This window comes from Ceratina calcarata, unplaced genomic scaffold, assembly GCF_001652005.2.
Source record: "Ceratina calcarata isolate Rehan_Ccalc_2016 unplaced genomic scaffold, ASM165200v1 scaffold48.2, whole genome shotgun sequence".
Lineage (NCBI taxonomy): Eukaryota > Metazoa > Arthropoda > Insecta > Hymenoptera > Apidae > Ceratina > Ceratina calcarata.
In genome coordinates this window covers 1384520-1399252 of record NW_017172225.1, presented here as the reverse complement: position 1 = coordinate 1399252, position 14733 = coordinate 1384520, and the positions used below count along the sequence as shown (strand labels likewise).

The window sequence follows — 14733 nt, the reverse complement described above, 5'->3', positions numbered from 1 at the left end:
ATTGACTGTATAGCCAATACATCCTTAAATTTCTCATGGATAAGTCGGCAGTGTAGTAATTGTATCAGCAGCAGGACGCTATTTTGATCGATGAAATTGGTAGTCGGTCTCGAATTCGATAAAGCTAACATTCGCGAGGAACGGAAGTGGGTGCGAGAGCTTGTGGAGTTTAGGTTTGCCCCGTTTTACTACCAGTCGAACGTTGTTTTACGATCCTCTCGTGAATAGGAAAGCGAAGAACGCGCGTCGAAACTGCCGTAACTTTTCGTCCTAAGGATATGAAACCGAACGTTCAGCGCGAAAATTGATACGCGAAACGCGTCGAATCTCTCCCGACAGTAAAAGAAGTAACGCAATTAAGGAGTAATCCTATTTTTCTTGTTTACATCCGAGTAACAAAAAAGGGGAAGTTGCATGCTTTGATCGAAATTCATTTTATGATTTTAATGCGTGGCTTTCGTAGTACAAAGTTTATCGATCGGAATGAGGGAGGATACGGCCTCAGTTAATAAATAATAAATAAATAGAAACGGTATGCAAATAAAGTCAATCGTCCGAACGTTTGAATTTTAATTCGTCAAATTGCAAAATTGAATTTACCGCTATGAGTGTGTATTGATAAATCGACCATTTCGTGCCGGTGATACTCTTTCAAGCTGGATAATTACGATATTTCTGACGAAGTGAAAAATTAATAATAATTGTGAGAAAACGGAGGGGAGATCGTTTAATCGTGAAATTTTCGGCTGCGCGCAAGTGGGCCGAGTCTCTCGGAGAGGAAGTATATAAGGGCATTGTTCACTTCCTGTTTTGAATATCGAATTTACGAGCAAAGTTATGGGGCCGCGCCCGCGAAATCTTTCCCTCTCAACCGCATTTCCGTTTCTCCCCGCCCGCGTCCTCTCGGCTCGTCTTCTCGTTCGCCCCTCCGCGGTCCACGTCGAGATTCTAACTTGGCCCGTAAAACTTCGCCTCCGGAGGAGCTCGTCTCCGAAAGGCGAACTCACCCCCTTAAGGGTTTCCAAGCCGAGTGAGGAAGGAATACGACCGGGGAGGTGTCGTAAGAACGATCGTAAGACCCACTATTCGTTTTGTATTCCGCGATACCCGTTCACCAAGCCGCAAGAAAATCGATCGTTCGTGTCGTTCTAGAATCAAAAGTCAAGAAAATATATCGTAAAAAAAACGGAGCATTCCTTAAAAAAATGTACATCTACGAGACTGTCCTCTTTGCATTTCATAATCTGACAACAATTCGGTTCAGAAAAATATTTTGATTCGTGTATCGTAAAATTCGTGACACGGCACGGGATCGAAACGAGCGATCGAAACGTCGTTGGGGAGAGGACCCTCTTCGAGAGTGGCGCTCCTCCCGCTTGGAGTGGTTGCCGACAAACGGGGAAGAGTCTCCCCGGTAAGAGGTGGGTCAGAAGTCGAATGTGAAGGCACTTTTCGCGTCCTCGCGAGCTCGCGCTCGAGGAAGAAGCGTCAAGGGAGCACACGTTCCCGAGTGCGGAAGGTTCGCCGACGGATGAACCGCCGATTCCGACCCCGCACTCTCGACCCGAGCCCGGGGGGCTTCATTTTCAGATCACGTACGCGCCATTGCGCTAAGCTTTGCCTCCTCTTACCCTCTATTTCGAAGGCACCGGATGCTGAAATCACTCTCTTTCGACTCCCTGCTTTTTCTTTTTCATTTCCCGTCGCCTTTCTTAGGAGATCCTTTGCGTGTCGACGCTTTTAGCGAAAATGTGTGCCTTTCGAATGCGACAAAAGATGTTGATTTTGGCGTCGAAGTTCATCGCTGAATACTTTCGACGAAAGAACGGGAGACGGAGGGGCGGGACGGGTAAAAATTGATCGAGATAAAGCAGCGATCGGCCAGTCACGAGTCACGATTTACGGAAAGAGTAAACCGACGCAAGCAGCACGGGAGTAAGTAAATACGAGGCCGAGGGCGGGAACGTGGAACGCGTGTACACAGGGGAGGTCGTTCTCCGAAGCGTCTGCACGCGTATTCCGACTCACGTACGGGCACCGATGTACGATATGTACGAGCGTGTGAACAAACTACACGAACGAGGGAAACGTTCGTCCTCGATCGTGATTTTCGAATACGCGCACCTCTTCCTCCTCTGCAAACGAACCTCTCGGGTCCGACGACTGCGAGAGCACTCGCCGACAGATACAACGGCGAAACAAAACGACGAGCCTGTGAAGACGAAGGCCGGAGCTAAAAGACGTGAAACGATGACCCGAATTCCGCCGCGGAAAATCTGCTGGGAAAATACACGGTTCATTGTGCCGCTGTTTGACAAATTGTACGTGTCCACAGAAACTCGTTCCACTCTTTCTCGGTCAGCATTCTTGACGAGTATATAGAAACGAGTTCGGATGATCAGTCTCATTGCACGTCTATGTACATGAAAGTTGCTTATATTCTTTCGTTCGAAGTACGAATCTGTGAGACATGATTCACTATAATTAATTAAGACAGTATTTTCTGATTTTTAAGCATTTAGAATTTACATAGACGCGTATTACTTTTACGTTCGCGTTTATGAAAGACGGATGACCCTCGACCGCGCCTTCTTCCTCGAAACAAAGAATCCCAGCGTGGGCGACGCGATCGATCGGTATAGCGTCCCAGTAAATCTCGCGTTAAAAACTAGTCCCGCTCGCGGCTACCAGCAACTGGCGTCGCCGATCAGAAGGGTCGGATCTGTGGTCGAAATCGCGTGTTTTCGATCCGGCGACACGAAATTTCCGCGTCTGCTACGCAGAGATCGCATCGAGCATTTTAAATAGTGCACGATAGCCGTGCGCTAGGGAGATAGCTATTCGTCGGTCGTAAATCGTGTCGCTACAGCCGGGTTTGCTCGATCGAACGTATAATTGCGCTATCACGTTCGCTCGGTCGTTGGTTCGTCGTCGCGCGAACGTCAAACGCGGAAGAAGTGACGCGCGACCATTCGTCGATATTAACGACAGTATTTTTTTTAATTGACAGCCGGCCACGGCGCTGCGTAGAGCGCTATCGGCGAATACGTTGAAATTGATAAATCGTAGGCCTTCGGCCGAGCGTTACCCGAGCGCACGGAACGTGTACGTATAGGTAACGGGTAGGAAAGGAGAGGAGGCATTGAAACAGCCGGCGTGTCCGGTAAATTGATCGAATGAAAAAGTTCCCAAAGCCAATTGATTCAACGCGTTACAAATCGTTGGTCCCGCCTCCACTTTGCCGTCCCGGTGTTTCGCTGTTTCTCCCCTCGGAAAAAATATTTAATTCCCTCCTCGCAAATCCGCTATTTCTGGACGGTGTCTCTATGCATCATGCATACGTACATCCCTTCGTGAACATCACTAAACGAGTTATAATTAACATTTAACTGTGGGATGAATTCGTTCGTGCGCTACATAATTCTTGTCGTTCTAAATCCGTACACTAGTCGAGTGAGGGGTCGTATTTCTTGACCTCCTCCACTTGACTCTCTTACCTATTCGCACGTGTGTCTTTCGAACCGGTCGATCGATTTTCCGCCGTAACGAGTCGAAAGGATCGCGTGAGCGGAAAAAGTTCGAAAGATTCAGGGAACTTCACATCCGGATTAACGACGTGTACGCGGTTCGAGATAGAACGCAAGCTCGCGACGTTTCACGGACACCGGAAATGAGACGGTCGTTCGTCCCGAGGAACGGTCAAAGGGAAAGAAGATGGGTCGAGAGACGTTGCACGCCGGAAAGGGAGAACGGAGAGCCGCGGGTACGGGCAGAGGTTCCTCCGATCGGTCGCGATGGTCGTTTTCGTGCCTGGCTCGATCGATACCCATAATTCCGACGAGTCGCGAACGGTGCCGATCGATACCCGCGGCAGGTTTTCAAGCCTCGTTCGGTCCGTTCGCTCCGTTTACTTCGTTTGCTCCGTCCGCTCCGTTTGCTCGGAGCGGTCGCACGAAAAGAGACAGAGGGGATTGGCCGAAAGCTCTGTTCCGTACGAGGAAGGCGGAGGGAGGATGGTTCCGTTCGCGTTCGACGTACCGCGTCGATCCGTAGAATTAAAAGCTCGCCGAGCGAATTTAAGTCGGCGAATGACAGCGAGTCGCCCTCGGGGTGAATAGACGCAGGGTAAAGAGGTTGGATGAAGGGTCGAAGGGTCGGGAGAAAAAGAGCGCAGGAGCGGGTACTCGCGCGAAACGGTATTGGAAGAAGAGAGAGAAGCGAACCGTGAGAGGGAAGCGGCGGCTGCCAGATAAGATAAGGGTGAGAAATCGCGCCGCTTCTGGATGCGGTAACATTAGACCGCCCACCAACACCGTCTCGTGTCCTCCCTCCGACAACGTTTCCTTCGTCGGGGTAAGGCGTTCCTCGGCTTAGCTCAGCACGGACCCCGAACAAACTCGCTATCGTCCTCGTATCGCGCGGCGGCCTGCCTCGATATCCCGGAATATCGAACTATGCACGCGTACATCGCTGTCGCTCGGGATATTCCCTTGGTTTAGGCGACGTGTAACGTCGGATTAACGACCGGTGGTCGTATACTGACCCGTGAACCCAAGACGGATCTCCCGGATCTATTTCTCGTCCTGCTCGTCCCGCCGACCTATCTGTAACGTCTTTCGCACCTCCTCCGACGCTGCCAAAGTTCTCTGGGAGCTGTTAAAACTGCTTGTCTCTCGTACACGTCTGGAAGTACGTTAAAGTTCGTCAAAGGGCAAGACTTCGTTCGTATCATGCGTCGCGTGGCTTTGCCCGCGAAACCAATAACATTTTTCGCACCCTCTTCTGGTCGATGGCCGGGAAGGCGAAGGTAAAAAGTAAAGCCTCTCCCTTGAGTAGCACTCGTTGCCGTTAAAGAGAAAATACTCTCGCCGATTATCGATCCTCCAAGCAGCGGGAACGAGCTTCACGGTTCGTCGAGATTATCGAGGAAAATTTTCTAGTACGCTTCTTACAACTCCGCGGGGAGGTAGCTACTCGTCGAAATTCGCTCTTTTCGTTTTTTTTTGTTTCACGCCTTTCTCACGTCCCGGTTGTCAGATACCGCGGCGGCGGTAAGAAACACAGACAACAGTTTACGGAGATCGCTTCCGATTTATCCGACGAGTCGCAGCTTCTTCAGAAGCGCGATCGCAAACGATACGTGAAATATCTTTGCCTAATCGCGTCGCTCGGTGTACACACCGTCTAATTGCGAATCGCATCGAACGGCTTCCGATGAATATGCAATGCGCATGCCTTAGCTATTCAATAGCCGGCGACGCGATCGCCCCAAGGCATCTTATTAGCGAGCTGTTATGAGCGAACCGACGGGAACCGCTTTTCGTTTCGTAGCGGAACCGTACCGCGCCGTTCGTCCACTCGTTCCTCTTTAATTTGATCCTCCGAATTAAAAGCCGCCGCCGCCGCCGCCGCCGCCGCCGCCGCCGCCTTCTCGAAACGCTCGTTTCTTTTATTCCGGCCGGCAGTTACGCCAGCCGATATTCCGATCCCGATAATCGATTCTCTGGTAATCGAATGGGTGCTCGGGAGCCGAGTAACCGACAGTCCGTTATAATCGAGTCTGGCCCGACAATACATAACTGCCTTCTATGTTTCCATAATATTCCAGTATATCGCACCTCCGTCCGTGAACATGGGGGCATTGTTCATTAAGAAACCTGACGAATATTCCAAATTGGCAGATGTTCGTCAGTTGTAAACCAGAACTTTTATAACATATCTTTCACTGATAATTCATCATAATATGAATTTTATATTCTTAGATATATTTCGCGACACGAGAGAGTGTGAAACGACGGAAAGTTTTATATCACCGGCTGTTTATATTTTTAAATGTTTTCCTAGTCGCGTCCCGTATGAATTACCGATGCAATTTTATTTAGTATTCGGCATCAAAAATTTATGTCGCCTCCGGAATTCATTCGAAACTGGGAGGCGTTCGTGGTGAAATGTAGGTCGTTCGCTCGTTCGAGTTTACTGCGGACGGAGAGGCATGGATCCACGGCGAAAAATCGTTGAAATACGGAACGTCTTTTATCGCGAATATGAAAATTTTTCTCGCTTGCGAGATACGCGGATGCTCGTTGGCTCGATTACTATGAAAAATAAACCGCGGAATCTTTCTCCTCCAAATTCCGTTATGCGAGTTCGGAATCGAACTAACCTGTTGCGCGAAAATATCCCTGCGTTGGATGAATCGGGTGGTTAAAAATCGAGAAGCGCGTGGAAACGAGTTTGGTAATCGTCCGCGGGAAATCAGAATGGAGATTCGAAAGCGATCGGGTTTCGTGGAAGGAAATCGGTCGACGATACGACAATGGCATTATTAAAGGTCGGAGGAACGGCGAGGAGTGGCGGGGTGGCGGTAGGTGAATTGAATTCGCGAAGTACGCCCGAGGGTGGTCGCCCAGAACGAGCCGGAGACGCGCACGCGAGTGTGCGGGCGTAAATACATCCCATGAATTTAGGTTAGCATGCGAGCAAAACCGCAGCACTTCACAGACCGACCCGGGCTCGCTTAATTATTGTCCGGGCTACAGGGGAGGGATGATAATCGGCTCGAATTAACGTAGGTACCCACCTGGACGACGGTTAAGCAAGTGGACGCAATCGCTTCCCGCGATTAGAACGTTCTAATTACTTTCCGCGCCGGAAAACTTTTTTCCAAGTTTCGAAACTTGATTCGATGCTCCGTTGGGATTTAATTAGTCGGTGAAGTGCAATGATCCTACGGATCGGTGCGGTCTTCGAATCGACTGTTCGACCAATTGCGGCTCTGCCGGATTTTTTAACGAGAGCGAGCGAGGTGCGAGGGCGTGATCCGATTAATACGCACGGTCGTCGCAGTTTGCGACGAAGGTTGATAAACGATTCATGCTCATCGATCGGCAAGTTTCCCCAAAGCAGCGTTTCACAGACTCCTGCGTAGATCGTGCGAAGGGGTATTACGTGGTCGTTCGACTACGTCCTTCGAGGAGAAGCGCGCCGACCCGTGTGCGCTATAATAATTTAATATAATGCCAAGTATCGGGAAACTCGTAGGAGCGTAACAATAGAAGGAGACGGGCCATGGTAGTCGATGGAGTCGCCGTGAAATATTCTCGATATAATGCCGTAGCTTCTTTCCTCTCGGCGTTTTCCGGCTTAGACCGCGCAATGACCCACCCGCACCGTTCCTCCTCGTCTCAACGCTCGATCCGTGTCTCTCTCTCTCTCTCTCTCTCCTCTTTTCTCTTGGCAGAAGAAAAACTCCTCTATGCCCGTCGTTTAATATTAGAATCGCGCTGTTTGCCTCTCATTCACGCCGGCGAGCAATAAGAGTGGATCAAAGATAAGAGATTGGCCGTTTCGGAATTTTCCAAGTTTACGACCGGAGTTTTATCGGCAGAAAATAGACGGTGCACAATCCCCGCGAGGTTTTCGCTAATTTGAAGCAGCTACTCGTAATATCTACAATCTCGATGAGACGAGGTAGCGCTTCCCTAAGTACTCCTGTTGACGATAACGACGTCAAAGCAAATTTGAATTACCGCTTCGAGCAGAGCCACGAGATGGATCGCGAGAAGGCGTACCAGCATCGATTACGTTCTTCCCTTAGGAAAATTGTTCTCGATGACGCTCTCGCGATTTTTTCCAGCCGAGTGAATCGTGAAATATCGCCTCGGTCGCAATAATAGCTAACTCGTACGAATGCCACCGCGCTGTCAAAAACCAAACGAGCATGGTTAGCGTGCATTTTACTAGCCGCGCATTACTCGTAAATTGGCGCGCTCGACACGAATTTCCATCAGCCGGGAACGCACGTTCGACGCGTTCGTTTATCGAAAGATTTTTCATATTTTCCTCGTTTTATCTCCCGCCCCGTCGCGTTTGTTTTACTTTCAGTTCTCGGAACCGCGACCCTGCGGCTTTTCCGTTCGGCTGAAAAATGTGCGGTGCGAAGTTTGCGCGATAAACATTAAATGTAACCGAGTCGAACAAAGTATCGAGGGCGAACTTGTAAAAACACGAGGAAACGAGTGGATAAAGTTTCGCGGGGATATCGTTCGGGGAAGAGGGATCGAGTCCATCTCGGTTGAAAGCCTCTCCAGCGTGCCCGAGATTTCGCGGCTTCGATTCGTTCGAACGAACAGTCGAATTGATTTACATCGACTGCGAACAACTGAGAACGTGAACTCTATAGAACGCTGGACAGTGGATCGGCATGCTCGTTTCGTTATGAAAATTACTGTAATCGGGGTTATCGACCTTCTACCCGTTTTCCTATTAAACTTCAGACATTGTGAAAACGTAATACCATTGCACAACGTTAATTAAACGACCCTAATGTTATCCAGTATTCTATAGAAATCACTGAGTAAGAAGAGACAGAAAGGGACGCTGAAGTTTATTAAGCAATTTCGAAAAAAATCTCTGTGTAACAACGCGCCGGAAAGAATCATTAAAACGCGACCGGAATATTTTCAATAACGAAATCGGTCTCGTTTCGCGTCTTTCTCTCTCTTTCCCGACGAAAGCCCCGGTTGAATGAATGGATTGCCGCGTGCATAAATTTTAATGCAACCTCTCCTCCCTATCGCACGGGCCGTTTCAGCGCGCCAGAACGCAACAAATAAATACGTACACGCTTTAATGCACGAACTGTTTCGAAGACGAAATTGCCGTGCAAATCGCGCCACATAAATTTATCCTCGGAACCGGGGACGGTGTTAAAACATAAAGGGATTGTTAAATTTGCATTTTTTTCTCAAGAGATTCGTTCGTTCGTTTTAATGCCGGGACGGATGCTGACCTGTCCCGTTGCTTTTGGTTTCAGAAACCGAGGCAGCTGCACTCGAGGTGATTTCATCGAGTCACGGGTGGATAAATGAAAGCGGGGGCAAGAAAGCCGTCGGGACGGAGAAAGAGAGACCGTGGGGGACGCCAATAACTCGCGTACCCACTAATTCTACTGGCAGTACTCGAGGTTTGGCCATGAACATGACGTCGCATCTCGAGGGTAACCGCGACCGACGGCGAAACATTCGTCCACTGTGAAGCCGGAAGGCCGCCAGCGGGGTGAGTCAATAATTTCTCAGTTTACTAAAAACCCTCGATTTGGACGTTGCGACGGGTCTTACGGGGATTCAATGCGTGCGCTCGCACACGTCATGAATACGTTGCGTCGATTCGGTCCAGATTAATTCGTACAACAAATTTCCCTCGCACCGATTACCCGCGAACTTTGACCTCTCCACGCCCACGTTTCGCGCCGATACCCGTTAAACTCGACAAAGACTACGCGGCTGCCGGTCGTTAATAATCGTTAGACGTCGACGAAGCAGCGGACCTACGACACAATCTAAGAACCGGGGCTTGATAGGGCGTCACCGTGCCGCACGCCCTATGGAAACGGATGCGATTACCTCCGCGATACTTTGTTCGCGCCCGAGCTTATTTTCATGTAACGCGCGCGCCGTTTTAAAGCCTGAAATAATCTCCTGGGGACCTGGCTCATAACTGCAAGCACCCGAGTAAAACTGACTCTGGGCGAAAATAAAATAGCAAAGTGCGGCTTCGTGGACGGGAAATTCACGCATGCTTGTATACGTCTCGCTGGCAGTAAACTGCGGCCCGAACCACTACCCGTTGTTTATCACCCAGACGTACCGTCGCGCGCGGCTCTCTGGACGCAAAGACGCATAATCGATAAGGTTTCCTTTAATAATCGGATATTCCAAAAAGTCTAAGAGGATCACGTGACTTCGTTCGATCGCGGACAATTTTATGAGAAACCTTTGAAGGACACAGGGTCCATTGTGTCGTTAGGAGACTGATTTGTGGCGCGTCGCGTCGCACCACGGAAGTAAGTAGAATAAAGTAGTGATGCGGTAATTTGGCGAGCCACTCCTTCGGATCTGGGTGGTGCATTATTTACGCAAACAGGCAGCGACGGAACGATGTCGGTGAGGGGCGTGGTTGTGTTGCAGCGGTGCGACCGCCGCTTGTCTGCAATGTGCAATGCATTGCAATGTGCACCGCGCGATACGAAACCACTTGGAGTTTTCACGGAGTTGCGCCACGCCGCGCGCACCGCGGCAACGGCGGCGGCGTTGCACCGGTCTGTTCCGCTTGTAACGTGTTTGCGGACGACGCGAGGAACGAAACGAGAATTCTGGAGAATGGGAAACGAGGGAACGGTCGAAAAAGTTTTATCGAATGCGGTCGCAACCGCCTTCGGTGTTACGGAACACAATTATCTTGGCTAACGTCGCTTACGCTATCTTCCCGAGTTAAACCCGACTGTGAGATTCTATGACTCTCGACGGTATCGAGGGTCGTTGATCTCTCCTAAACCGTAGCTAGAACGAGTATTCAGTTTCTTCATAAAAAAGTTGGATTCCTATGACCATCGTAGTTTATTGATTTCACGAAGCAGTTTACGCTGTGAGCACAGTCTTCCTTAGTTGTACCACCGAGGAGAGATTATTAAAGAATGGCAGCTATATGAGACTTTATGTCGAACGAAAATTTCGTCCATTTTTTACGTCATTTAGAATGTATTGCCACCGAAATAAGAAATAGAAGGCAAAATATCCGTCGTTGTTGAACAGTTTCTTTATTGCAAAAACTTTTTATTCGTCCTAGCGAAAAATATGTCAGACAAAAGTTGCGTCTCTAGCTGCCAGTTAAAAATGTTACTGACTGTATTTTGAGTCCCATTGGGCCCCGTCCTAACGATAACACGGACGCTGCCACTTTTTAACAGTAATTCCTCGGTACCTAGTACTGCCTCCTAAAAGGATATCGGTTCGAACCACTCGTACGACTCCTAACTATACCAAACAGGTTTCGGTTTGAACACGACTCGTACATTAAAGGTTAGCTCCTCGTTGGAAAGACGGAAGGGGACTCGAACTTGTGGGAGGTAGAAGTCGAGGACTTTAATACCGACAGGGCGAACTCGTAGCCACCGCGAAACGGAACTTGCTCGTGCCAAAAGTCGAAAGCCGCACGAATGAAATCGATCCAGTATCTCTCTCTCTCTCTCTCTCTCTCTCTCTCTCTCTCTCTCTCTCTCTCTCTCTCTTTGTCATCGAAACGTTCCGAGCGATTAAGAACCTTAACGATTCCTCGTTTTTCGCACGCTTTCGTTTATCTCGCTGCGTCTAATGCGAAAATAACGAAAAATTGTCTCATCAATTTCTTCGATGAGTAACTGTGCCAGACTTTGGATAGGACGCTGTTTAAACGTGCTTTATCTAACAGCATTGAAACGATTAAATGGTTAATTGAAATAGGTCGGCGGGGCGCGATGGTGAATAACGCGTTCCGATTATCGCGGCCCGAACCGAGCGGGCGCGCTACAAAACGAGATCCTTAAACCGTTGAATTAACTCGCCTTGAGCCATGAACTTTGACAAGTTTTTTTATTTATTAACGAGCGAACAGCTGAATCGGAAAGGGTAACCGAAATACTCCCCCGCCGGGGCTTAATGGGCCGAGCCGTGACTATAGCGGCGACAAATGTACTCGGTTCGATCAACGAGGAACAACGTGTACGAGGAATAGTTGCACACCGAGTATACGGATACAAAACAGTCCCCGTTCATGCATACTTTAGCAGCAGCTGTCCTAGCAGCTCCAATTCCCAAGCGTGTCGATAACGCGTCGGCTTAAGCGACGTTCACAACCGTGTGGCATTTCAATGCCTCCGGCTCGAAGCGCGTCGATCACTTTGGGGAAATCGACGCGTCTGTATCGATTCGCGATCCCTTCTAACGTGGCTTACTTTCATGGGCCAACCGATAATAATCCTGCGGTCCGTCAAACGATTACGCCGGATATTCTCTGAGCATTCGCCCGGGATAACGTCTGCGTACTTTAGTTATACATAACCGTGATCCCTTTGAGGTAGCTGCGATGCCCTTTAGAATCGCGGTTTATCGCGCACCGCCGTTAATTCGCGTCTTAAAGCGACGTCGCCCCGCTTTGAAAATGAAGTTCAGTCTCTGCGAATGCTCAAGCGTTCCTCTCGATTCTGACGAATATCGAACTGTTACGGATAAGCGTATCGCACGTGTATACGCGATAACGCACGCGTTCGCAGCGGATGCGCTTGCATATCCGCGGTAATTAGCTATCGGAAAATGGGTGCGCCGGCCCACTCGAATCTACGCAATACACGGTTGTGTACGTGTGCGTACCCTAGTTTCCGTAGATATCTCGCGTCTATTGCGTTTTAAGAAAAATCGTGAAAAATTCTGAGATCTCGTTACGATAGAAAATGGATGAGTCCCTCGACTTTAATAATTTCATCAGCATCATAGCAAAGTTCACTCGCAGCCCCGCTTCCGTCTCCTCTTCTATGCTCGTCTCTTCGTTTCCTTTAATGTCGCACCGCGCTTCTCGACACTTACTCGGGCAAATTTTACCTAACCTTCTCTCACACCAGAATCGTCTGTAATACGGCCATTGAATACTAATCTCTCGCTATTTCGTTTTCTATTTCCATTTTCCATGAAACATTTTTTATTCAAGCTTCTCCAGCATTTCAATTCTTTGTGAAGTTTCATGGGTCGAATTCTTGAGAGCATCTATGGACTTTCCTCCCTTTGTCTCGTACTTACGCGAATCTGGAAAAGGCCAGCGGTGACTCGAAAGCCGGGGGTTGCGGCTGCGATTCAAAGCGCAAACGTGCGCCAGAGAAGCTTGCCGCGCGACAAAGATACGACGGAAACTCCTGCTAGAACCAGGGAATATTAATCGCAGCCACTGTCGGTGGTATCCTCTTGCTAGAAGCCGGCGTCGCGACGCGCCGTTTCTCTCCTCGGCCTCTTCGCATTTCCCCCTTACCCTCTCAGGACCCTTTTCCGTGTACCACATCAAGCCTGGAGACGGCTACTAATGAGGCCAAAAACATCGGAGCCTGGAGTTACGACCGTCCCAAAAACGTTACCGGCGTGATTTAGAGGATGGTAATGGAGCGGACCTTTACGTAGTGCCGCCGCCGTCGGCTCTGCCCGTACCTCGGCGAATCCTTCTTTGGGCCCGGTCGGCGTTATCCCGTACCTATACTACTGGCACCATCGGTGATACCGTTTCTTTTATGCTCCTTATCTCTGTCACGTTGTCCGAACGGTCTCTGCTCACCACAGAACGTACCTTTCTACTCGCTCAGTGACTCGATACGTAGCATTTGATTATCTCTTCTAACTTTTCACGGACGTTTTACCTCGATCCTCTCGGATCAGGCGCGTAATGCAGCTTGAAAAAAATCCGCCGGTTCCAGCTTCTTGCCTGGAACGTACACTCCCACGACATTTTCCGTTTATCGCGTTTCATTCTAATTACGATCCCGTTATCTTCCGGCAGGATGCGCAAGGCTAATTTTTCCGGGCGTCGCGCCAGGACTTTTACCGTTACCGTTGCCGTTGTCGTTTTTATTAAATAGTATCGCGGCCAGACCGGGGGGGTAAAAATAATTCGGTGGGAAAGCGCGATTCGGTTCCAAGGCTATTAACGGTCGTTGCACCCCTCAGGGTCGCAGTTTTACCCGTTCGGACGTGTGTACGTAGGAAAGAAACGAACGGGTCTCTCGCGTGATAGAAGAAAGCCGGGCGTCACTCGCGAAGCGCGCGACCAACGCATCGCCCCAAAGGAAATTTGCGCAACCATTACTTATATCATGCCCTAGTCAGCCGCAGATGCAAAACATTTTTCTTTTGCGGCTTGCCGGTGACTGTGATGCAGTATAATAATATTCCAGCAGTTTTTCCCGGACGCCACTCGTTCCGGCCCGTGTCACCATGATCTTTACCATTAAACGTTAAGACCGGTCTCTTAACGAGCCTTGGAAAGGCGGACTCCTCGTCGATCCACGTTCGAAAAATCGCGGTTCAGAGAAGGGCGTTGACGCGCGTTTGATTCGGCCGGAGAAATGATCGCAAAAATTAACGTGGCAGAATTGAACGGGTGACATTTGGTACACGCGAGTACGAGCGTGTTCGTCCGCACCGTCGGACTCGGGCCGAACTCGACGTATTATACTGCCGGCATTATACGGCCGCGTCGCAATTTAACGGGCGCATAATCGCTCGAATTAATCGGGACGGGACAGGGGTTGGAACTAAACTTTCGGCGATATCTCCGCGTCATCGGCTTGAACGATATCTGCGCGAGTTTTTGTTCCGATTAAAGGGAAATAAGCGTGGAATTTCCTAGTCCCTCGGATGCCGCGTAACCCGAAACTCCGGCCGAGGTTGTATAGAACGCGTAAATTCGGTATAATGACCGAGGAGTGCAAACCCGTTTTCCCCCCGTGATTTACGAAGTCACTTTAGGCGACCGAGTAAAACATCGCGGACCGCAATAGCTACGGTCGTTATCCCGTAAAATCAACCTACCTGCGACAATAGAAACGCTTTTTTTACTCCCGTGTTGTATTTGTACGCCGGTTTCTGCGCCCTCGATCTTCCCGCAATTGTGATCAATGGACATTTATTTTCTTCCCGATAATTTTAACTGAACTTTATTTATTGAACAGTCATCGGACGAATCAGAGACTGACAACTCCAAGTTAAGCCATGTTGCAAAATATGCAGATGAACCAGACGGTGAACGAGGTGAATTAAGGATGTATTGGCTATACATTCAATCCCAAAAGTTTATGTACCTTAGAAAAACGCATTTCCTATAATTAAAAAGAAATCAGACGTCGGAAGAATAATGCTAATAATAAATAGCTACTTGCTA

The 14733-nt window shown here is 49.2% G+C and overlaps 1 protein-coding gene and 1 long non-coding RNA gene across 3 annotated transcripts in view; one reads left to right on the top strand and one right to left on the bottom strand.

Moving 5' to 3' along the window:
• The window catches only part of LOC113464699 (uncharacterized), a 40826-nt gene extending 31776 nt beyond the window's left edge, over nt 1-9050 (top strand). Inside the window, exon 3 of the long non-coding RNA XR_003389551.1 lies at nt 8816-9050. This is a non-coding gene — a long non-coding RNA (uncharacterized LOC113464699). The remainder of the gene's footprint in view (nt 1-8815) is intronic.
• Lar (tyrosine-protein phosphatase Lar) overlaps nt 1-14733 on the bottom strand; it is a 224635-nt gene that overhangs the window by 201878 nt on the left and 8024 nt on the right. The gene's annotated exons all lie outside the window — the stretch shown is intronic.